Source organism: Moschus berezovskii, chromosome 7 (genome assembly GCF_049115385.1).
Source record: "Moschus berezovskii isolate FMDL1 chromosome 7, NW_MosBer_1.0, whole genome shotgun sequence".
Classification (NCBI taxonomy): domain Eukaryota; kingdom Metazoa; phylum Chordata; class Mammalia; order Artiodactyla; family Moschidae; genus Moschus; species Moschus berezovskii.
This window is the reverse complement of record NC_142466.1, coordinates 24,745,504-24,772,075: the sequence shown is the minus strand read 5'-3', so window position 1 is coordinate 24,772,075 and position 26,572 is coordinate 24,745,504.

The following is a 26,572-nucleotide window of genomic DNA, read 5'->3' as shown; positions in this document are numbered from 1 at the left end:
ATGAAAATTTAAAAACAAAAGTTTCCAAACACTGTTCCAGAAGACTGTGAGTCAGTAAATCTAGGATGAGCCTTAGGAGTTTCCATTTTTCACAAGCATCCTGAGTGATTCTTACACTCGGGCAAATTTGAAAATAATTGCCTTTGATTATTTTAATGACCATATTATTTGCTTCTGCTACAATATGGATGATTTGTTGTTGTCAATAAAAGTGACAATTTCAGTCAAAGTACAACGAGTCTCTCACTACTCTCATATGTATGTGAAAAAAAATCCTTAATGTTTTGAATAACTTTTGCCCATTTAGAAACTAATAAGATGTACTGGGAAACGCCATGGACAGAGGAACATGGTGGGCTACAGCTCATGGGGTCTCAAAGAGCTGGACATGACTTAGCGACTAAACAGCCACAACAAAGATGTACTTACCTTACATTTGAGATTTGAATTTAGTGTAATAACAAAATGTCTACTTCCCCTATGTTAAAAAGAGTCTTGCTTTCCAGAATACTTAGCCTGGTCTCATAGACCATGAGGACCCCTAAACAGCCTTTTCTTATCATTCCTTGACATCTTTTCATTTGATAACTCGCACAATGTTGCCACTTCAGCCCCAAGTCTACTAGGTCACACAGCAAACTCTGCAATCATCTATAGCTACTATACATCTGAAAGTTGACCCTTTCCTTTTCCTACCTCTAACTATAAATCCCCATCTTTCCAGACGCCATCTACTTTTGCCATATAGCTTAGTCACTGAAAACTCCAATTTCTTACCTCCCATTGTTTTGTTTCCTATCTGAATTTCTCTGCACTGTACTCTAGCTATAGAAAAGAAAAGACCCTGGTACTAGGAAAGACTGAAGGCAGGAAGAGAAGGGATAACAGAGGATGAAATGGTGGATGGTATCACCGACTCAATGGACATGAGTTTGAGCTAGCTTTGGGAGACGGTGAAGGACAGGGAAGCTTGGCATGCTGCAGTCCAGGGGGTCACAAAGAGTCAGACACGACTGAGTGACTGAACAACAAATACTCTAGCTACGCTGGTCCCTTTTCAGATCCCTGGACCTGACAAGCTCCTTTCTCTATCTAGAGCATTCTTCTGTTAGCTTTCATATAGTTTTCTCTGCAAATTTCAGGAGGAATTTTTCGTGACCTCCTACCCATGGGATTTGACTGCATCCTCCACTCATTATCTTCTTGGCATACTACCGCTCCCCCTCACAGCTCTAACAGCCTGTACCTAGACCCACCCCCCTCTTTTTATTGTTCTATTGTGACATGTAACATAACGTCTAGGTTTTACTAGTTAGTTAATAAGTTAACATAGACATGTTCACACTAAACTGTTACTACTCTCATATCCTTTGTCTTAGAAAACAAGGAGCATTTAGAAAGAAGATGGAATGTCTCAGAACTATTTACTAGAACTAGCACTCTGATCTCAAAAAATGAGCAAAAAGACAAATGAATAACCGATTTATCAACCAGGAAGAGCTAATCTGAAGATGGCTTAGGATGTTTAACCTCTGTAATTTATTTTAAAATACTATATTTATTTTAGTTGCTATTCCATTAGATGTTCAAATCATTTTCACCTATCTCAAACATATTGTACAGTGACTCATCAGACATCTGTGGTAAGTAAATATACACAGTGTATTTTTAGAGTAGCAAATATGTGTGTATGCAAAATTAAACCTGATCTGGAAAAAAAGTGAATTCTTCATCTCTGACCACTATTGTCCTATTTTCATCCTTAGAACCTAAGTTTCCATTGTATAATTTTCAGATCACTTTCCACCTTTAAATGCTGGAGTTAATAGGAAATTGTTCTCTCTTTTTTTTTTTTTCTGTATAGTATTTTGCTAGAGGAGTCCTTCTGAAATGAATGTTGAATGCTGTTAAGCCCTATTTATGGCTTTAATAGCTTTGCATTAATGAAAAAATCAGATACCTTTTATAGACCCACCTCAGGGGTTCATCGAGGAGATGTTCTATTGATGTGAAAGAGAGTCAAATTGATTTCTGCCAAAGATGAGAAAGTAGTAAAAAGGCTCAAACTGCATTGGGATAATGAAATGGCTTATTTTATCACAAATATTCTCTGCACAAGTTTTCTTCTTATTTCTTCTAATGGCTGTCCCCTCCTTTTCATATAGCTCAAATCCTGATGTCTCAACTGTTATGTGTACCAACAGAAAGAGGGAATGAACAGAATCTCAGAACATTTTAGTGAGAAGAGAGTTAAACTCAGAGATATCATTCCTGCATTTTGATCTGTATGTGCAGGGTTAGATGGATAATCAGAAATTACTTTTTATGGGTTAGACTTTCTGGAACAATTAATCAAGACCTTAATCACTACATTTGTAAAAGTAAAGTTAGATGTGGAAGCTAAGAACTCTCTAGCACAGAACTGTATGTTTTTTCCCCTCTTCCTTTTAAAGTATCAGGAATTCCCAAGCTGTTGACATTTGCTAAATCTGGTGATGAATAGTCTTCAAAAATAGGTTATGTTTCATTTATTTTCCAAATATTTTCCATTTCAGTAGGTTTCCATGAAGTGAAAACATTTACCATAATGGATGAATCTCATCAAGGAACTGCTTTAACAGTGTTCTAAATGAACAGAGTAAAAAGTACTGCAAAAATACAGTAAAAAGAAGTTAGCCTCTTTTCAAAGAAATGTGCTAGAATTTAAAGCCCAGCCTTATTCTGCAAATTGGACAGTATCCCAGGTATTTTGCTGAGTGAATGAGTGTAGCAGAGAAGTCAGAACAAAAGATAAATCTGGAGTGGATTCAGCCGGATTAGACCCAGCTAGTGGAGAAGGCAATGGCAAGCCACTCCAGTACTCTTGCCTAGAAAATCCCATGGATGGAGGAGCCTGGTAGGCTGCAGTCCGTGGGGTCGCTAAGGGTTGGACACGACTGAGTGACTTCACTTTCACTTTTAACTTTCACACACTGGAGAAGGAAATGGCAACCCACTCCAGTGTTCTTGCCTGGAGAATCCCAGGCACAGGGGAGCCTGGTGGGCTTCCGTCTATGCGGTCACACAGAGTCGGACACGACTGAAGTGACTTAGCAGCAGCAGCAGCAGCAGCCTAGGTCTGGTTATAAAAGCAAGACCACCATGGCCAGTGGAGTTTTCAATGAAACTGACACATAGGCCAGGAGTTACACTGTTGCCTAGGTAGAACCAATATTGATAAAAGGTGCCTGGGGTCAAGACACAGAATGGAAGAATCAGAAACTAATGACTCAGGTTCAAACATGAGATCACAAGATGAAACCAAAACCAACTTGAGCAAGAAAAACAGGCAGGAAGAGAGTGATAAGCACCAGGCAGGACATGTGCATGAAATTAAGTTAGAGACATGTGTGTCTTCTGGTTCATGAGGACAGGAAGGAGAGAAAAACTCAGTCAGCAAATCATGGGGAATTGTATTTTGATTTGAATATAAGCTGTCATCACAATCAATGAATACAATTAGTCATTCTCACCTGTTTGTATATACAGACTCTTAAACGTGTTAGGTGCTCCATGCTGCTAAGTCACTTCAGTCGTGTCCGACTCTGTGTGACCCCATAGACGGCAGCCCACCAGGCTCCCCCGTCCCTGGGATTCTCCAGGCAAGAACACTGGAGTGGGTTGCCACCTCCTTCTCCAATGTGTGAAAGTGAAAAGTGAAAGTGAAGTCGCTCAGTCATGTTTGACTCGTAGCGACCCCATGGACTGCAGCCTACCAGGCTCCTCCATCCATGGAATTTTCTAGGCAAGAGTACTGGAGTGGCTTGCCATTACCTTCTCCGATATATAAAGCTGCAAAAATGAAGATCTCTATTACTGGCATGGAATAATTTTCCGGATTGATTTTTAAGTGGAAAAGGCAAAGTACAATAGAATACAGCATATAGCCTTTCTTAAAGAAGGTAAGGCAATATCAATATATCTGCTCATTTGTACAAACAGTAATTCTGGTAATAAAACTAAGAAACAAATGAGATGGGGTGAGAGGATGAGAATGGGAGTGAATTAGAAAAGAGAGAAAGGAAGAGAAGCTTCTTTGAGTATCCTTGCATATATAGTTCTATATATTAGAGTCACAGCAATATTTCATAAACAGAACCAATAAATAATTTAAATACAAATTGGATATAGGGGAAGGACTGAAAATGAAATACAAAAATAACAAATGAACCTAATCCTATTATAAAATAAATAGCCTCACTACAGGGGTCAGAGGAAAAAAAAAACAAAACTAACTTCATTAAAAACATATTTTCACAAGCTGCTGTAATCCTCAAGGAAAAAAGAGAACTATACACAAATATAATACTTGAATTGCAAAATTTGATTTCATTGGAGTTCAGTTCAGTTCAGTCGCTCAGTCATGTCCGACTCTTTGCGACCCCATGAATCACAGCACGCCAGGCATCCCTGTCCATCACCAACTCCTGGAGTTCACTCAGACTCAAGTCCACAGAGTGGGTGATGCCATCCAGCCATCTCATCCTCGGTCGTCCCCTTCTCCTCCCGCCCCCAACCCTTCCCAGCATCAGAGTCTCTTCCAGTGAGTCAACTCGTCGCATGAGGTGGCCAAAGTATTTCAGTCTCAGCTTTAGCATCAGTCCTTCCAATGAACACCCAGGGTCGATCTCCCTTAGAATGGACTGGTTGGATCTCCTTGCGGTACAAGAGACTCTCAAGAGTCTTCTCCAACACCACAGTTCAAAAGCATCAATTCTTCGGCGATCAGCTTTCTTCACAGTCCAACTCTCACATCCATACATGACCATGGGAAAAACCATAGCCTTGACTAGACGGACCCTTGTTGGCAAAGTAATGTCTCTGCTTTTTAATATATTCATTGGAGTATAAATTAGAAATTCTGCAACTATCCTATGTCAATATACCTGATAGTAATAGATTGTAGGTGATGAGACCCAAGTTTCTCACTGTCAGAGAATGGCATTACAAACAAGGAAGGGGAACACTAGAATCAACTATGTGATTTTAAATTAAAGTGGAACTATTGATTGGAACTGACGGATTTTATTAGAAACAATGTGGATCGATAAAAAAATGCATGTAGATGTGCATATACATGGGTTACTGCACATACAAATATTTTCTATATGCACTGAGATGATGTAAATGCAATGACATCCCAGGAGTCTATGCCTAGATCTTGGTTTCTATAAGCAATTATCCAAAAGAAGCAAAAGCACTTGAAAAATTACTGATTCTAGGACTAGGAAACTACTGGGGAAGTATAAGATGAGCTTGGAACATAGTATAGTTCTGAAAAGTAAGGAAGTGTTAAAAAAAAGATGAAGGTCACAGAAGCCAACTTAAATTGTTTTCAACAGCTAATGCTGAGATAATTTAAGGAAAAACAAAACAAAACTCAATAGTAATAAGTAATGGATAATAGCATATCAAATAAAATAAGTCACCATGATACTATATTATATAAAAAGATGTATAAACAAGTAAATGGGGTAAAAGGGGAATCTATTTCTTACACTGGGATGAAAATTCCTGAATATAAGAGGGGTGATGGTGATTGGTGATGGACAGGGAAGACTGGCGTGCTGTAGTCCACGGGGTCGCAAAGAGTTGGACATGACTGAGCAACTGAAATGAAGCTAAACTGAAGCTGAAGCTGCAGGAGGAATGATAGATATTTGCCATTTGGTGAACATTTTAGTCACAGGTACCGTAGGAAGGAGTCATCAGTTGATGCTAAAATTACTGAGTGAAAGTATGATGAGAAACACAATATTTGCAAAGTCTGAAAGTATCTCTCCACAACATATTTACTACTTTCAGAAAAAAATTAGAAATTTTGCAGTGGAGAAACCTGGCAAAAATCTCTAATTGACATCATCAGAAATAAGACATAGCCTCAATTCCTGAACATTTTCTTAAACTCTGTAGCCATTTATCTGAAAACTTAGAAAGCATCACTTCCTATGTTAGAAACATAGAAACACCACTTCCATTAGGAGTGATTTTCCTCCTTTTGACTTTTTAGGCACAGCATTCCATAGAATGTGTCCTGTGAAACTAAAAAATGTTATGAACTTGCTTACAGTTTCAGTCTGACCATAAAGAAATGCTCTGGTTTAACGTCTTCTGTGTTTACTGGCAGAATCTAGACTAGAAGCTGTGATTTAGACAGTTTTGACCAAATGACAGTCCTTCTCTGCTTAGTGAAAGAGATAATCTTATCACTGAATGGACCTTGACTACTCTTAGAGTGATAGATGTTACCAACTGGTTTTCTTGTGTCACTCTGATCACAACTGCAATGGCTCCATACGAGAATTTAACCTCTACCTATACAGAGTTTGGGGACATTTCACCATAGCCATAAGCCAAATGTATTTTCCAAAAATTATTCCACAGAATGCCGGTTTTAAGGGATGTTAAATGGTGTTCAATAAAGGGAGAGGGGAGGAAATTTGAAAATATACCCATACTAACAGATAAAAGGTATTTGACTGTTACTGCAAAAACAAACCAAACCCAATTTACATTGCTCTACTAGTGAGTTCTTACTTTAGATACATAAATTAAGATGTAATTCCTGAAGATTATATCTGACCACATTAAACAAAGAATTGGTTACATTTAGGAAACACTGAGTTAAGTTGTATCTTTAACACATGAATTGTCAAAGTTTGAATTGTCTTCAAATTAAATTATGTATTTTTAAGAAGGAAAAAATAGTGTGCAGCTTTTTCACAAACTTTTTGACCTCATTATCCCATCATCTACCCTTTTTCCCGGAATATTTTAAGAACTAGCATTTTGTGCAACACTCTCAGGATATAGTATTTTAAGGGACCATAAATTAATCACAAAGTCATCTTCAACTCTAAGAAGTATCAAGAGAGAAATAAAGTCTTTGTGCTTAGAGTTGTGCTAGGGAATTAAAGTGGACACTTACATATCGATAAAGAATCAAATAATAAAACAATACTAAAATGCCCAGTGGTTCAGACGGTCATTTCCACAGTGACTATCACAGAGGTTAGGATCAAGAGAGGAGGCAAAGGAACAGGGACTGGAGCTGAGCTGTGATGGGTGAGTAGGCTTTGCACAGGCAGCAAGCAGAACCACACAGAGGGCTCCACACACAGTAGGTGTTTATCAAACGCTTGTTAATTAACCAACTAGCCTGACCTGCACGACCCTCAGAGGAAGCATGGGCTAACTCAAATTGGAGAGCAGGCACTAGTAAACTTTCCATCTGCAGCAACACAATGGATATGCCTTTGCAGGAAAATCATTAGGGCCCTCTTAGAAGAGATTGCACACTTTCTCTAGCAACCTGAAGTGAGAACCAGTCAGACTGTTACGCTTGTCCTAGAATTCTGCCTTCAGAGATGAAAACTTGGCTGAGATGGTAGAGGGCCTGAGGGTACAATATATCATCCCCATCTGTCTCAAACAGCCTATATGAATATCTTCCTCCTGAGGAAGAACTAGCCCATTAAGTTATGACCGTGTCACCACTCCCTGCACTCACTTTCCACTCAATACTGGCTAAGCAAGATCACAGAAGCAAGGAGCTATGACAAGTGTTGTAATATGGAAGGTAGGAGTACTTATGTCAACTCACCTGGAATAAAGGGAGCCAATATAAACTTCGTTAAAGTCTTCTTAAGCATGTGATCCATATCTTACCCATCTCTGTATTACATCACCACACAATAAATACACTGTATATTCAGTAAGTAACTATCTTTACCTAGATAGAACATGGTTTAAAGATACCAATGTCTAATGCCTAATCACATAATCATGCCATGTATTCATATTTAGATAGTTTTCTTTTTCTTAAAGACTATCACCTTTTTGATAAAATATGAAAGTACTCTGCATTAAAATTCAATACTGCCTCAAGTTGCCACCATACTTATGACTCAATTTGATTCACAAATGACTTGGAATTTCCTTGAAGATACTTTGATATATGCCTTATGATGTCAGATTTCACAATAAGCTTCTATTTTTAAATGCAGTGTCATGAAAAGATAAAAATCTCCACATATTAAGTGGTATTGATACAAGCGCACATTGATAACAGTGTCAAGTTGTCTTTTTACTCTTGAATTCTTAACTCAGGTACCTACATACAGATATAAATTCCTAAATATTATATCTGATTGCATTCAGCAAAAGGTAGGCAATCTATAGAATGATTTCCTTTGACCCTTTTTAAAACTGCATGCATTTATTGAGGATTCTCTATAATTCTTGATGATGTATCTAGTATTGTCAATTACAAGATAATATCGAATATTTTTGAATCAATTATTTTGTATATGCCCTTTCACAAATCTTAGGTCCTTCATTATCAATAAACAAACCTGTCGAGATAAGGACTTTTCATTAAAAGTGAGAATTGAGTGGTATAAAATACTTACTTGTTCATTGTCCAGATTCTTCTATGAGAACAGGGATCTTTGTCTGTCTTGTTCGACACTGAATTCCATCACCTAGGGTCCAAGTAAAATAAATACCACTTCAATGTATAAATGAATGAACAAATAATAAGTAAGTTGCACCAAGAAAACATCTATATACTTAAAAAATGGAAGTAGGTAAAATGTAACCGAGCAGGACCCTACAGGGCCATCCTGGGTCAGGTATCTCCCATATCCTCTGCTATAGCTCCTCTCTGCAATATCTAGATAAGAGTCTCTGATGCACATGTCCTGACTCATTTTATAAATACTAAAATGTCAGTCACTCAGTCATGTCTGACTTTGGGACCCTATGGAATGTAGCCCACCAGGCTCCTCTGTCCATTGGATCTTCCAGACAAGAATTCTGGAGTGGGTCACCATGCTCTCCTCTTGGGGATCTTCCTGACCTAGGGAGCAAACCTGCATCTCCTGTATTACAGGAGGATTCTTTACTGTTTGAGCCATCACAGGGAAGAAGTTATTATAACTACTTGATGATCATGAGCTCCCAGACCTATTGGCGCATAAGGATTGAAAATATTAACCACCCTGTTACCTCAACATTAACCAATCAGAGGACTGTGACTCTCCTCTCTCACCTGGCTTTCTTTTTTTCTTTTCTATTTATTTATTTTAATTGGAGGGTAATTGCTTTACAATATTGCATTGGTTTTGCCATACATTGACATGAATCCACCCCAGGTGTACATGTGTTCCCCATCCTGAACCCCCCTCCCACCTCCTTCCCCATACCATCCCTCTGGGTCATCCCAGTGCACCAGCCCCAAGCATCCTGTATCAAGCATCAAACCTGGACTGGCGATTCGTTTCACATATGATAATACACATGTTTCAATGCCATTCTCCCAAATCATCCCACCCTCGCCCCCTCCTACAGAGTCCAAAAGACTGTTCTATACATCTGTATCTCTTTTGCTGTCTCGTATACAGGGTTATCATTACCATCTTTCTAAATTCCATATATATGCATTAGTATACTGTATTGGTGTTTTTCTTTCTGGCTTACTTCACTCTGTATAATAGGCTTTTAAAAATGTTTTGCTGAAACCCTTTTGGGAATCTTGGGTATTTTGGAGTTTAAGCCACCCGTCCTCTTCCATGGCCCTGCAATAAACCTTTCTCTGTGCCAAACTCTGACATTTGGGTGTGTTTCACTTCATTGTGCATTGAACACATGAATTTACATTCAATAATAGATACTATAAATGGAAAGATACCTGAGATTTTCAAGGTTCTTAATTAGGTTCCTTAACCACCCCTGGTAGACATGGGAAAAATTAGGAGAGTTTTTAGAATCTCCTCAATGTTCCCCTGTGCCCAAATAGGTTTCACTTCCAGAAGACCCCAGATGGCACTGGTGGTAAAGAACCCACTTACCGATGCAGGAGACTTAAGAGATGCACAGCTTTGATCCCACAGTCGGAAAGATCCCCTGGAGGAGGGCATGGCAACCCACTCCAGGATTCTTGCCTGGAGAATCCCATGGACAGAGGAGTCTCTGTCTCTGAGTCTGTAGGGTCTCAAAGAGTCAGACATGACTGAGGCAACTTAGCATGAAAGGAAGCCAGAAGACCCACATTTAGTCTGGATCTTTGAAAGCTATAAGGAGAAGCTGTTCACATTATGTGGGCCCTGCCATTTTAATTCTGCCAATCTGTAAAGCATTTGTCTACACAGTACAACAATGGATTATCTCCAGATGCTGCTAGCCCAAGGACAGAGAACTCTATCTACAGTGTTCACTGTTTGACTCCAGTCTTTGAAACTGTCTTGGAAACTGCATCTTAAAACTGTACTCAAGCTTCAAGCCTCCCACTTTTATTACTTTTTTGGTCAGAGCCCAAGTTATCACTACCCAATCAAGTTCTCACCTTATTCATGTTTAATACTTTCAATTTAGCCTTCACTAAGATCCTTTAACCTATACTCGATATCCTTAGCCCATACAAGAGCCCAACTGATTCTGACCTAGGAAGGAAGGAGAGACATTGGAATCCAGAGAGCAGCATCCACTCTCTCTATCACAGCCTCTTCCTTTTCAGGAGGAACCCCCCACTCCAAAAGCTACAGCATATTCTGGAATACTTCCTAGGCCCTGAGACTTTGCCAGACCAAAAAATAAAATTAAAATGAGAAGAAAAACAGGACATTAGAATCTAGACATCAAAACTGTACTTCTTTGAGTTACGCAAACATTCTCCATAAAGTGTTTAAATCTAAACAGCACAAGGAATCTTGAAGATGCGAAAAAACAAAAAACTAACAAACAAAAAATTATATCTTTATTTGAAAGAAACTATCAATCACATAGATTCCCTTCAAGGAAGAAAGCAACTAACATGGGAATAGATAACTGGGCATCCAGGAAGTAAGAGACCTTAGAAGAGAAATGAAAAAGACACACAGAGAGAGATAGAAGGACTCTGAAACCTAACTTTCCTTATCATACATTTTTTCCCTTGAGTTTATATATGTGAAGAATTTGAATGCACCCAAAGCCTTTAGAAGATCCTAGCATATCTTTTAAGCCCCAATTCTATTCCAAGCAAAGTTTACTGACTTAAAAGTACGCTATTTAATTTTATTTGGAGCAGAGGAAGACAGACCTTTAATGCTTCTATTTGTGATAATAATCTGGAAAAAAGAAACAATATTTTGCCGTATTTGTATTTTTATGAAGTCTAACTAAAGCCTATGAGTCAAATAATATAGAACCTCTTTTTCAAATTTTTTTCTGCCTCCTGAATATATAAAACTCCACTTCACTAAAGACAGCAAATTCATCTTTATGACATAAAATGTGACTTCTCATAACTGCAAAAGAAAATAGTATACACATCATTTAAAAATAAAATGAGAAAATCTTTATACGAGCAATAAATATAATAAACATGCTTAAATGTAAATGTAAAACACAAACCTCAGACAATGAGTCTACATGAACACTATGATATTTAGACATTTGTCAGGCAGTCTTCTTCTGTTTTGACAGCTAAATGAATGTTATATATAGAGGGACTTTCTTTGGAAGATAGACTTCCGTGCCTGGTTTCTTTCACTCTGAATACAACAGTAAGACATTTCAAAGTGTGGGAAGCATCTATGGTACAGAGAGTTGGAAAACATTCAGGCTTGAAGAACCAAAACAGTAAATTACTTGCAAAATCCAATATGCTCATCCATAATGATTTCTTCTCTATTTAAAACCATTTTCAAAGCCTAGGACAACTCACCCTGTACAGTTAACAAAATGCTTTTTGCTTCTGACCATCTTATAAATGAGCTTAAGAAGGAATACATAATCTAAATGTTAATTTTTAGTTCTAGGAGGTGTCTTTCCCACCCCACCCCCTACTCCCAGGACTCAGACACGAGACAAAAATTAACTGCAATCCTCATATCTTTATAGCATCTGTAGTCTTTCCTCCTTTTTTTCATTCCTGCTTTGTATAAAACTGTAAGGGCAGAAACCATAAATTCAAACTTCTGCTTGAAAGAAATGATCCCTTCCCCCAAAAAATTAAAAAAATAAATTATTCCCCAAATCTTGGCTTTAATTTGATTCTTAGCAAATTTATATTCTTAGCATAGGTTTCGCTATATCCAGCTGGAAATTATCTTCGAGATATGTGGATATGACTAATGTGTGTGATTTTTAAATTTGGGAAAACAAAAGGACAATGTTGTTGATGATTCATCACTTATGGCAAAACTTTGCCAATTTATTCCTTTTATAATTCTTAGGAGACCAGGGCTGTAAACAAGTGTATCTTCTTCTCCCGTACTCTGCCCATATCCTCCTTTTGAGGAGAGCAAGTTTGAATTATTCTACCCAGAGAGAAGTGTACTTAATATATCTTCTTTCACTTTTGGTTATGTCTAGTGACTTAATTAATGGAATGAATATTTTTGAGTAGTGTAGAGTAAGAATTCAGAAGAAAGGAGAAACATAACAAAAGTGAGAAACGAGAAATTTTAACACTTTGGCAATATTAGTTTTGTTAGCATTGTGCCAGAAAGCATTCTAATACACTGGACAATATTAGAGTTCTTATAGAGAGCATGAAGAAAAACTCATAATGAAATCTGGAATATGTTTTAGTTTTGGAATTTTACTGATTTATAAACATAACGGACATTGCAAATATCACACTGATTTTTTTTTTCTCAAATCTGACCAAATAAAGTGAACCACTAAGAAACATGAGTAGAGAAAGACCATACTTTAAGAAAACTAATTATGCCCTGTCTCAAAAAAAGAAACCTAAACAGTACATTCACAATAAGCTCCTTTCAACACACTTATCTCAGAAAACAAAACCTTACAGCCTTCGATGTTCTAATTAGAGTAAGATCTTTATAGAGAATTATATATAATCTTTCATGACTTATACATTTTTAAATGATTATAAACAAAAATGAGAAAAATAGTTCTTAAAATATATGAAAATGCAAATCATCTCCTAGATTATACTACTAAACATAGTTACTTTCTTTCCATCTAAGTCATACTTTTCACTCTTTTCACAAATGCATTTAAAACTTCTACACTTACTTCATTTAGATATTTCTTTAAATGATGCAGACAATCTAAGGACATCCAAGCACTGTAATGAAGATGTGACACAATGGAACAAAAATGTGGAAAAAATGGCCTAAAGTCTCAAGTAGATACTTTACAAAAGAAGATATACAAAAGGTTAATGACCAAATAAAAAGGTGGCACATTTCATTGGTAATCACTGAAATGCCAATTATAACATTTTGGTATTGCTATAAATAAACCTTCCAGAATGTCTAAAATGAAAAAGACAGATATCACCAAGTTTCAGCCAAGATATGCGTAAATGAGTACAACATTTGGGAAACTTTTTGGCAGTATCTTCTAAAGCTAAACAACAATACTCTTATGACCCAGCAATTATCACTCTAGATGTATAACGATCAGAACTTCATTCTACATACAAAAACATTGACAAAAAGCATTCAAAGCAGCACTGTTAGTAAATGTCTCAACTGGAATCTGCCAAAACGCCTGTCAATCATAGAACAAGCATATTGAATTGTGGTATATTCATATGAGGAAAGGGCAAAGAGCAATGAAAATGAAGGAACTACAACATACAACAATGTAAGTAAATTTCACAAATGACATTCAGCTAAAGAGGGCAGACATAGGAGTGTCTACTGTATGAATCTGTTTACATAAAGCTTATAAAACCAAGTAAGCCTCATCTGTGCTTTTACAAGTCAAAAAGTAGCTAACCCTGTCAGGGATAGTGATGGGAGGCGGCACAAGAGGTCTTCAGGTGTGCTGTTCTGTCTTTTTTGTCTGAGTACTAGTAATAACAGTGTGCACACCTGAGAATTTACACACACACTTATGATTTGGGAAGAAGGAAAGCTATCTTCAGTAAAAACTTTACATTGAAAGTAATTATTATAAGTGCCCGGATGAGGACGTATGCCTGGAAGGGACCTAGTAATGTGCTTAAATTGAATATATACTATACCAATGGGTATGTGATGGAAAAAAAATTAATTTTAATCTTTGAGCTTTATTTCACTCTCTTTCAACTTTGACTTCTTTTTACTCCTTTCAAGTGACTAGAGTTGTTGAGGACATTTTGAGGATCTAGCTAAAAGGAAGTTGAGTTGCATCCATTAATTCATTCTGCACTTGATAATAGGATAGATTATGTAGTTTGCAACTACTTCTATAGAGGTTATATTTTCGGTTGCTGTCTTTGTAGAGGAATGACTTCTAGGAATTCTCTGAGGGTCCTTCGGTGTGTGAGAGAATACAGATAAAGTGTCCACAACCCTCAGCACTGGAAATATTAGCTAAGTAGAGGAGAAATACTTTTCAAATGCAGAGACCAGAAACTATTCTATAAAAATCCTTCCAATAAATACATATGTAAAATGTAAGTGGAAGATTTATTTATTTGGGGTGTTTCATTGAAGTGGAGGCTGCCTCCTATCAGAAATATACTTTCCAAGGCAGAATATATAATTATAAAAGCATAATTTTTATGGAAATCAGACAAAGTAGAATTTTTCAGTACCCATGTTTGCAGGGAATAAGCTTACAGTGGTACTAAAAAATAAGTGGTCAGTTTCAAGTAAGGCAGTATTGAAACATGGTTTCAATTGTTTCTAATATTCTCTGACTAATGACATAGGCAAATAAGGTGAAAATTTTCTAAAATGCTCATAAATTATGTTGACTACTTAGATAGTATATTAAAAAGCAGAGACATTACTTTGCCAACAAAGGTCCGCCTAGTCAAGGCTATGGTTTTTCCAGTGGTCATGTATGGATGTGAGAGTTGGACTGTGAAGAAAGCTGATGGCTGAAGAATTGATGCTTTTGAACTGTGGTGCTGGAGAAGACTCTTGAGAGTCCCTTGGACTGCAAGGAGATCCAACCAGTCCATTCTAAAAGAGATCAATCCTGGGTGTTCATTGGAAGGACTGATGCTAAAGCTGAAGCTCCAATACTTTGGCCACCTCATGCGACGAGTTGACTCACTGGAAAAGAGTCTGATGCTGGGAGGGATTGGGGGCGGGAGGAGAAGGGGACGACAGAGGATGAGATGACTGGATGGCATCACTGACTCGATGGACATGAGTTTGATTGAACTCCGGGAGTTGGTGATGGACAGGGAGGCCTGGCGTGCTGTGATTCATGGGGTCACAAAGAGTTGGATACGACTAAGCGACTGAACTGAACTGAAGCACATAATGAAAAGCATGATGTACTTGGGTTTCAGTTAAAATTAAAGAGGGCAACGGTTTAAACTTGAAGTCTTTAACTGGTAATTTGCATGGTCCTTAATGATATGATTTGGAGACTAGAAATCCCAATCGCTGAAGGTCATGGCCCAGCAGTCTAAGTGCTATAGCTGCAGAGAAGCCAAATTTTGTGCAGGCATCTTCACTCACCTGCTGTATTGTTTTTGGTGACTATTTACAATGATTACCTCCATGGCATCACTTCCACCTCCTGCCCCTTATGTGAAGAGATGTGTAAAGGGCTTCATATTGCTCTCCAGGGCGTGTGTTCCGGATTCTGAAAACACAGCCACTTCTTAGATTTATTTCTTAGGAATGACATCAGTCCATATTCTGTGTACAGACCCCTCATTTCCAGGTTCCTCCAAAAAAAAAAAGCAAGATTGCTTCTGGTTAAAATTTTTCTTTTTCAGCTTAAGTAGTTTTTACACCTTCCCCAGCAGTAACCATCCCTCCTTGAAAAGAATACAAACAATATACATTATAGCACATTACAGGACGGTTTTATTTATATTTAAAAGTTTTATTTAAAACAAATCTTTGTCTATATCTGTGTGTGTGTGTGTGTGTGTGTGTGATAGTCGCTTAGTCATGTTGGACTCTTTGCAACCCCATGGACTATACAGTCCATGGAATTCTCCAGGCCAGAATACAAGAGTGGGCCTTTCCCGTCTCCAGGGGATCTTCCCAACCCAGGGATTGAACCCAGGTCTCCCACATTGCAGGTGGATTCTTTACCAGCTGAGCCACCAGAGAAGCCCAACATATCTGTGTTCAGGAACACTAATGGTTTCCTTCTTCCCTCCTTTTCTCTCATTGCACATAGTGGGCAAAAAGCAAAGGGGAACAGTTTCTGAGTACTCTTATCACATGTAATAGAGTTAATCCTTACGATAATCTCTGAAAATAGGCATCGTTATAGGTCAGGACCTGAAGGACAGGAGTTTAAGAAGTAAACATTATTTTACAGTTCTAAATTTAGACCCAAAAGTCATTGTTTTTTCTCTAATTGAGGGCGAAGTAACACAGGGCAGACAGACTCTCCAGCACTGAGAAAAATAAGAGGAAGCTACCTGCCCTCCCTCTACTGGCTCACTCACCCTGGGCTGAGGTTAGAGGGAGCTCTATAATTTAAAGAAAAGGAAAGCACTAGAGTCTTCCCAGTGGTGCCATCTGACAAGACGGCCCAAGGGCCCCATCTCCTGCAATTCACAGTGACAGTATTTTACTTGCAAGAATATGTTATAAAAGACAGTGTAAACAGTGCTGTGATGAACATTGGGGTACACTGTTTACAACAGCCAGGACATGGAAGCACCCTAGATGTCCATCAGCAGATAAATGGATAAGAAAGTTGTGGTACATATACACCATGGAATATTATTCAGCTATTTAAAAGAATGCATTTGAATCAGTTCTAATGGGGTGGATGAAACTGGAGCCTATTATACAGAGTGAAGTAAGTCAGAAAGAAAAACACCAATACAGTATACTGATGCATATATATGGAATTTAGAAAGATGGTAACGATGACCCTATATGCAAGACAGCAAAAGAGACACAAACATAAAGAACAGACTTTTGGACTCTTTGGAAGAAGGCGAGGGTGGGATGACTTGAGAGAATAGCATTGAAACATGTATATTATCATATGTGAAACAGATCACCAGTCCAGGTTCAATGCATGAGACAGGGTGCTCGGGGCTGGTGCACTGGGATGACCCAGAGGGATGGGATGGGGAGGGAGGTGGGAGGGGGGTTCAGGATGGGGGACATGTGTACACCTGGGGTGGATTCATGTCAATGTATGGCAAAATCACTACAATATTGTAAAGTAATTAGCCTCCAACTAAAATAAATAAACTAATATATATATATATATATATATATATATATATAAGACAGTGTACTTCCATTTAGGGACTCCTCCTCTTTCTTAGATCTTGCACTCTGGGGAAACAGAACTGTCATGTTGTGAGAAGCAGGGTGTTAGAAAAGCCAGAAGGTGAGAAATGGAAGCCTCTTGCTGACAGCCAAAGGCGGGAGCACTGAAGTGAATCCTCCAGCCCACCCAAAGCTTCACAGGACTGCAGCCCTCATTGGTAGCTTGATTGTAATTTTTATTCAGGCAATGTGGCACCTGCCACTGTGGATAGTTTTGTTTTTTTTCCCCTAGTCACAGAAGAATTTCCTTTTCCTTAGGGGGGAGGTTAAAATTCCTGAAATCTGCTCATACTGAACTGACAGCTATTCTTTTATTTTTTTCCAAGAAGCTGAAGATAATTGATAACATGAAATGATGTATTTGGAGATAAGTATATACTTGTGAAACCATCATTACCATCAATGGCATAAATTTATCCATTACCTCTAAATGTTCCCTCAGGCCCTCTTTGTTTTTTGTTTGTTTTGTTTTTCCCCTTTGTGATAAGATCACTGAACATAAGATATACCCTTTCAGGAAATTTTTAATTACATAATATGGCATTGTTAACCACAGGCCTCATTCATACACTGGACATCCAAAACTTAAAGATCTTACAGAGTAAACCCTGCACCCTCTGACCAACACCTCCTGTTTCCACCTCTCACTTAGTTCCCAGCAAATACCATTCTACTTTAGATTTCACATGCAAATGAGATGATGCAGTATCTGTGTTTTTGAGTCTTATTATTTCAATTAGCACAAAGGCCTGAGAAGGAAATGGTAACCCACTCCAGTATTCTTACCTGGAGAATCCCATGGATGGAGAAGCCTGGTTTGCTACAGTCCACGGGGTCGCAAAGAGTCAGACACGACTGAGCGACAGAACGGAATGGAACGGAACGGAGCAGAAAGGCCTTCAGGTTCATCCATGTTGTTGTAAACAACAAGATTTCTTTCTTTTTCAAGGCTCGGTAGTATTCTGTTGTGTGTATATATATACACATATATATGTGTGTGTGCTAGGTCACTCCAGACACACTCACTGTGTCTGACTCAGTATGACCCTATGGACTGTAGCCCACCAGACTCCTCTGTCCATGGGATTCTCCAGACAAGAACACTAAAGTGGGTTGCCATGCCCTCCTCCAGGAGATATATATATATATATATCTCCACATATATGTATATGTATATTCCCCAGATTTTCTTTATCCATTCAGCTGTCAATAGACAGCTAGTTTGCTTCCCAGTCTTGCCCATTGTGAGTAACGTTGCAATGAAGATGGGCCAAATATCTCTTCAAGTCCGCGATTTCAGTTCCTTGGGATATATGTCATGAAGTGGGATTGCCAGATCCAACGGTGCATGTGCATGCTCAGTCATGTCTGGCTCTTTGTGACCCCCAAGGCCAAGCTCCTCTGTCCATGGAATTTTCCAGGCAAGATTACTGGAGTGGGTTGCCATTTCCTATTCCAGGATCAAATGGTAATTGTACTTTTAATTTTTTGAGAAAACTTCATACTGGGTTCCATAGTGTCTACATCAATTAATGTAAATTAATTTTAATTAATTTAAAGTTAACTGTTATTCACGTAAATTAACAGTGTAAAGGGTTCCCTTTTCTTCACATCCTCACCAATAAAAAGGCAACTGATAGAATGGGAGCAAATACTTGCAGACCATCTATCTGATAAACAGTTCATGGCTTAGTATTTAAAAAATGTAAGGGACTCTTATAATTCAATAGAAAAATCCACCAATAATCTGATTGAAAAATGGGCAAAGGACTTGAACAGACATTTCAACAAGAAGTCATCATATGGCCAACTGTTACATGCAAACATGCTCAACATCACTATTTATCAATATAATGCAAGTCAAAACCATGATGAGCTATCACCTCACACCTGCTGGAATGGTTATTATAAAGCAATATATTTTAAATGTTTGTATATATGTATGTGTATGTGACAAGACTTGGTGGTAGAACAGGAAAAGACAGATAGGAATTGATAATAGGTGTCAACATTCAGCTAGTCTAGGGAGAAAACACACAGTACTCCTAGAGTACCAGTCCCCAGTATTTTTGGCACCAGGCACTGGTTTCACGGAAGACAGTTTTTCCACTGACTGGGGAGGTGGTGGTGGTCTGGGGATGATTCAATTGCATTATGTTTACTGTGCATTTTTTTTATGCTACATCAGTTCCACCTCAGATCATTAGGCATTAGATTCCAGAGGTTGGGGATCCCTCTCTTAGAGGATAACATAGCTCTATAAAAGTTGAAGAAAGACAGACATAATGGCATGCATGTGGCAGGCATGGGAGTGGGATGAGAGCAGAGGTGCTCTGGAGAATATTTAAGTTTGTCTGGGCAGTTGTCATGAAGAAAGAGGATGAAAAAAACAGCCCACAAATGAATTTTCTATTTCCAAACTACACAGCTATCAGAAAGTTGAGATCTTTTTGAATACTTCTCCAAGAGATGACTAGGGTCAAAGGCAGGGCTGGGAAGGCAAACAGGGATTCTGTATGTTTTACAAATATAACTTAGTTATTATTTTTACACAACTTTCTTTAGTTTATGCCTATTGTGACATATGGGGGCTTCACAGGTGGGCTCAGTGGTAAAGAATCTCCCTGCAAAGCAGGAGACATGGGTTTGATCCCTGGGTTGGGAAGATCCCAGGGAGAAGGAAATGGCAGCCCACTCTAGTATTCTTGCCTGGAAAATCCCATGAACAGAGGAGTCTGGCAGGCTACAGTTCATGGGGTCACGAAAGAGTCAAATGTGACTTAGCAACTAAACAACAACAATTGTGTCATATGAGATATGTAGGCAGTTTCAAGTGATTCATTCTCGACGGCAACTTCTTTCCACGCCTCAGTGTTAACAGTTTCAACTGTCCTTTCATGAACCTTAAGTTCTGCTTGGTTCTTTTAGGCCCAGAACTCCTGCCTCCCTGGGATTCTCATTCTTCTGAGCTATCACTTCTCATAGGTAGTTCCATCCATCTCTTCTGAACTGGCCTTCAACTCTTTTACCTTGATTTCTGAACAAACAGAACAACACTGAGAACCTTTCATACAAGGTATATGCATTTGGCAGATTTTACTAAAGGTAGTGTTGACAGGATTTTTTTGTTTTATTTTTTGCTGCAGCAACACAAATTACACAAACTGAAACCTGAGATTGCCTTGCTTTTGCAGTGGCACATTCCAACTCATTTCAGTTCCACTGTTTCTAACTTTATCTTTCTATTGCTTAGCCCAAATTCTCATCACTGCCCCCCAGCAACCCCAGACTCATTCACTCCACAAATCAGTTACCTGAACTGAGCTCCAGGCTGAAACTTAACTACAGATCTATCTTTTAACTTTTTAAAACCCAGACGCTGATTAATGAGTTCTGTTGAACAGCAGTTCCCTCCACTTTGGACCTCACACATCTTCCCACGGGGATAACCTGTGCCATCCCCTCTGCCCACACTTCAGAGCCCAAGCAGCAAGTCTTCCTTTGTTTTTCTGATTCACACAGATGAGTGAGTGGGATTATTATTTGGTGACTTAAATATTTTTCACTCTCAGACTTGATATTTGATTACAGGCTGTTTGGATGAAACTCAGAAGAGCACAGAACCCACACACTGCAGGGCTGACTCCAGTTCATTTGCTCCTTTTTTTTCCCCAGACAACACTGAGTTATACACAGTGTTTCTCCTAGACATGATCTCATCTGAGGCTCTCAGTAACCCTGTGGCTTTGACAGGACAGGTAGTGTATCAGTCAGGATTGTATCAGGGGCTAGAGAACAAGAGAGAATTTAATGTGAAGGTTTAACTAGTAGTTAACTTTCAGTTAACTATTGCAAAATGGTCAAAAAAGAACTCTTAAGTGTCATAAAAGTAACTATAAAGCCCTTAGGACAGAGGCAGCAAAGAGAATAGGTGGCAAGTACTACAATTCACCTGATGCTAAGATCCGATTCACTGGAAAAGACCCTGATGCTGGGAAAGATTGAAGGCAGGAGAAGGGGATGACTGAGGATGAGATGGTTGGATGGCATCACCAACTCAATGGACATGAGTTTGAGCAAACTCGGGGAGATAGTGAAGGACAGGGAAGTCTGGCGTCCTGCAGTCCGTGGGGTCGCAAAGGGTAGGACACAACTGAGAGACTGAACAACAACTCCAATTCAGGAGCTTGAAGGAGGGGTCCTGGGGAGTTGAAGTTCAGGAGACTGTGCAGCCCTGATCATGCTGGCAACTCTGAGCTGGAAGGAGGGATCTTTGGGGGCCAGAAGCCAGACCTCAGAGGTGGAAGCTTCAGCTGGTGCTGATGTTTGGAGCAGGGAAAGGGAGCTTGAAGTCACTCTTGCGAACTGTGGGAAAACAGCAAACAGAATTCAGGATTCAATGGCTGCTGCGGGAAGGAATCGCTGCTGATGGAAATAGTTGCTGATGAAGTCCGCCAGTGTGACTCAGAACCGCCCGCGGGTGGGAGGAAGCTGGTCCTTCTCTTCCTCCTCCAGGCGCGTGATCTCCCTCTAGCGTTCGCTACTGTCAGAGCCCAGCATTTGCCAGCAAAGCAGATCCCAGCCCAGGTCACCAAGAGGAGGGTGTGGAGGTTAAGGCGGAGAACTTAACAAGTAGAACAGATAATTTTCCTGACCTAACTTTGCAAAATAAAACAAGGAAACAAAAAAAGGAAAATAAGGCTTAAGAGAATGTAGCCAGTGAAAAATATCTTGCTAAGTTAATAAAGCACCAGTGATAGCATTGAGATTTACATTCATGTAGCCACTCCAGTACTCTTGCCTAGAAAATCCCATGGATGGAGGAGCCTTGTAGGCTGCAGTCCGTGGGGTCGCTAAGGGTCGGACACGACTGAGCGACTTCACTTTCACTTTCACACATTGGAGAAGGAAATGGCAACCCACTCCAGTGTTCTTGCCTGGAGAATCCCAGGGACGGGGAAGCCTGGTAGACTTCCGTCTATGGGGTCACACAGGGTCGGACACGACTGAAGTGACTTAGCAGCAGCAGCAGCAGCAGCTTGATTATAGGGCTTCCCTGGTAGCTCAGCTGGTAAAGAATCTGCCTGCAATGCAGGAGACCCCGGTTTGATTCCTGGGTCGGGAAGATCCCCCGGAGAAGGGATAGGCTACCTACTCCAGTTTTCTTGGGCTTGCCTGGTGGCTCAGTTGTATAGAATCTGCCTGCAATGAAGGAGACCTGGGTTCAATTCCCGGGCTGGGAAGAAGCCCTGGAGGAGGGTGTGGCAACCCACTTCAGTATTCTTGCCTGGAGAATTTCAAGGACAGAGAAGCCTGGCGGGCTACAGTCCATGGGGTCACAAAGAGTTGGACACAACTGAACAACTTTCACACTTTATCTTGATTATAAATGTCATGCTCTTTTCACCATACCACATTTCTTGAAGCCCAAACTAGTGAAATAACCTAGAATCATGTACTACTTCACTGATAAAACCTGAAAAAAAAAACAAATTACTTCTTTTGAAATATCCAGTTTATAAATTTTTCTGTATATCAGACTAACTCAAAAATGTCTCCAAGAGAAGAGGAGAGATGATGTTTAGGAGAAAGGAGTAGTCCAGGTTTGGAAGAGAGGAGAATTTCAAATTCACAGCTTTTAGGGAGAAAGAGCTAAGCTAGCAGGGGGAATCTGAAAACTGAGAGAATCATTCATGAGCTGATTCATTCAACAAACAGTTATTGCATGTCTGCCTCATCCCAGACACTATTTTAGATGATAGTGGCTCAGATTTGAATAAAAATTCCTTTCATGCAGTTAATATAATAATAAGGAAGCAAGATAGTAAATATGTATAGGGCTTCCCTGATAGCTCAATGGGTAAAGAATTGACTTCACTGCTGGAGACACAGGAAATGCTGGTCCAATCCCTGGATCCAGAGAATCCCTGGAAGAAGGAAATGGCTACCCTTTCCAGTATTCTTGACTGAAAAACTCTATGGACAGAGGAGCCTGGAGGGCTACAGTCCATGGGACTACAAAGAGTTTGAGTGAATGACTAAGCACACACATGTGGATGGCATACAGTAGGTTAGAAAGTACAGAAAAATAAAGCAAGGGGCAAAATAAGGATCACAGAAGTGGAGGCATTTCTCTGCAGGGTGGCTAGAAAAGTCCTCATGGAAGACTGTGTCAGAAGAGAGAGAATGAAAAAAAAAAAAAAGGAGTGTAGCAGAAGAAGCAGGAACAAGCAGTAGAGAAACAACAGAGCAGCTGTTCACGTAGAGCCTTGTTTGAAGAAATTCACTGCAATGGATCATATTACTGTTCCTGAGTATCTGCCACCTCTCCCTGGAGGACAATTTCCTTTCTTCCTCCTTGACATCATGTGAGGCAGTGTGACTTGCTCTGATCAGTGCTGTGAGCATACATAGTCTGTGTCCCTTCAGACAGAAGCTTTAACACCTAGCTCATGGTTCCCCATATTCTCATTTCCCGTTTTCTGGATCCATAGCTCTGTCAGCCAGTTCTCAGAAGAGAGGTGATTTGGAACTGAACTTCAGCAAACCTGAAATGGACATGTAAGTAAAGCATGAACTCAACCTTTGTGGCTAAAAGCCACCCAGGATATCAGTTTGGTACTGCAAAAGCAAATGGACTGTTTTGAATGATGAATACGCTTCTTCTGGTTATAATGATTAGTAGATCATCTTAGCTTTTTGTTTTGCTTAGTTTTCCTTAAGAATAGCACTGGAGGGGTAAAAAAGAGCATTTTGTTTTGTACTTGGTGGTGTTCTACAGGGTCCATCCTCTGAGAGAACCTTATTCAGATGGAGAGTGATGCTTTCAGTCAAAAAGGGACAGGTTCAAGGCACAACACTGGTCACTCTCATACAGATTACCAGCTAAAGAAACATTCAGAAGTCCATTGGAAGTCATTCTATCTTAAAGAAATGGGTTGCTTCCAACTTACTCTTATAAGACGTTCTGTGATATAGTACCTTGTTCTAACATTGGGGGTGTCAAAGAATACAAGAAAGAAGACAGGGAAGAGAAGAAAGTTTGCATCTCTGCTCTTTATGCTGCGTTCATCCCCACCCAGCCTTTCACCTCACAGGGAGCCATCAGTCTTTGACATCTGTCCGCTCAGCCTCCCAACTGCACCCATAGGTCCTTACAAATATGCCATCTATTGTTTTCTGTCCTAGCATCCTAGTCCCAAACACCTTAATTCTCTGATGGAAAAATGGAGGTGAAGAAAAAGGGAAGTGAGAATATGAGACTGTCCTAAGGATGATATGATACCAAATATCATGGTGGACCAACTAAAAATTAGTGACATAATAAAATAAGAGAAACACAAGAAATACAGTGAAAATCACCATTGGCCTATATATTTCTATCAATATTATGAAGAGATTACTAAGACTGTCTTTATAGCACTTCTCTTAATTACATAAGGAATTCTTTAAGAATAGGAACCTGACTCATTCAGTCTTATATCCCCAAAACCTAACTAATGTTACCCAATAGTCAATAAGCAAAGGAAAAAGAAAAAGTGTCTGTTGACCTAAAATTAAAAACAAAAGCAAAACCAAATAGATCCCTACAGAAATGGATCTTCTGTTTGAAAATGTATTAAAAATTTAATTTGCTTTTTATATTAATACCTCTCTCCCTCTTTTCCACCTAGCAAATTAATTTATATCAGAGATATCTAGAAATTTGCATATATACACATATATATGGCCGTATATTATATATGGCTATATAAATATGGAAACATATACATGCATAATTTTAAGTATTTTAATGTTTTATTTCCTATTATATTTGATCAAGGCATCAGTTAACAACAACAACAAACACAAAAAAACCCACAACACTTTTTGTTGCTGTTGTTTTTCCTGCAATGCAAGGAAAGCCTATTGTAAGAGTGAATTGATTGCCGGGGTAGACATCTCAATTTCTGTATTCTTTGATTTTCCTGTCATTTAATCCTGAAAGCCAATATTCTCCTAATCCCATAAACTTTATTTTTATTTACTGAATTTCTGTAAATGCTTCTGGGGAAGGGTTTGGAGAGAAAAATAATGTGTCTAGAATGTTATTACTAATATATACAGGAGCTGTCATGTTAAGAATGGCTACAATGTTGTTAATATGACTTTAGCAGAATACACATAGCCTCTAAATGGTGACATAAATTACATCCAGTGTTCATATTGTTGCTTGATGCTATTACCTAAGACAATATAAATTTTATACTCGAAGTAAGTTGGCTACAGTCTTCAATAAAGATTCAGCTCTCTCACACTGCATCTCCTAGAGCAAAACTAATTAGGACATTACACTAGTGACAGATAGAATCCTCACAATGTTATGTAATCTTCTGGGAGTCAGTTCTATTTTGTCCCATTAGCTCTTTCCTACACAAAAAGAACATCCTAGATTTGTTACTCTTTGACACTTTTACAGATGAAACATGAACAGCATTACAAGTATAAATGCACATCTTTTCAATAATTTTGATTTCATAGCCCCTTATTGAATAATGAATTTAAGAGATGGCAAAAACCACAGGAAGAGACAGGGAAATTTAAATATATTAGTTATGTTATTTATTCCTGTGGAATAACTTTGACAGGTAAAGCATTTGGTAAGTCATTGGCCTTAAATATGTAAGGGGTATGTATGGATATTTTCAGTGTCCCTGCATTACCACAATAAATTATTAGAGTTTATTTTCCATTTCTTTCAGCTTATAGTTTGGAAAAGAGATTAAAATATAAGTAATTTTTTAAGTATTATCAATATAACTGAATCCTTAGCATCATTATTGAGTCAAACATTTCATTTGTCTTCACAGTTTTTGTTGTTATTGTTATAATTTTCCTTTCTCTTCTCTACTGTCTTCTAACAAGGGCATGCAATACATCTTTTCCTTTCACTAAAACCTAACTTAAGACTCCACTAGCCAGAGTTATATTGAATACTGGAGCTATATACTTGAGACTCATTGTTCTAAAAAAAATTATTTTTAAGATATGAATAATTTGGTTAATTTCTATCCTTTAGCACAAGAAGCCTAAAATAAAATCTGCTTCCTCCAGATTTGCTCTGATGATTACCTGACTTGTGACTCTATTCCCTCTTCCTCATCCTCTCTCAATTCTACTGAATATGGTTGAGGGATTAAAATATTTTCAGAGCTTTTTGATAGCCTAAACATTCTGCATAAATGAGCTCACTGGGTTTGATATAAATACAAAGGCCTTCTATTTACAGTAACTTATTTGTTTTCTCTGTGCATTTAAGACCATTGCTTATCTTTCTG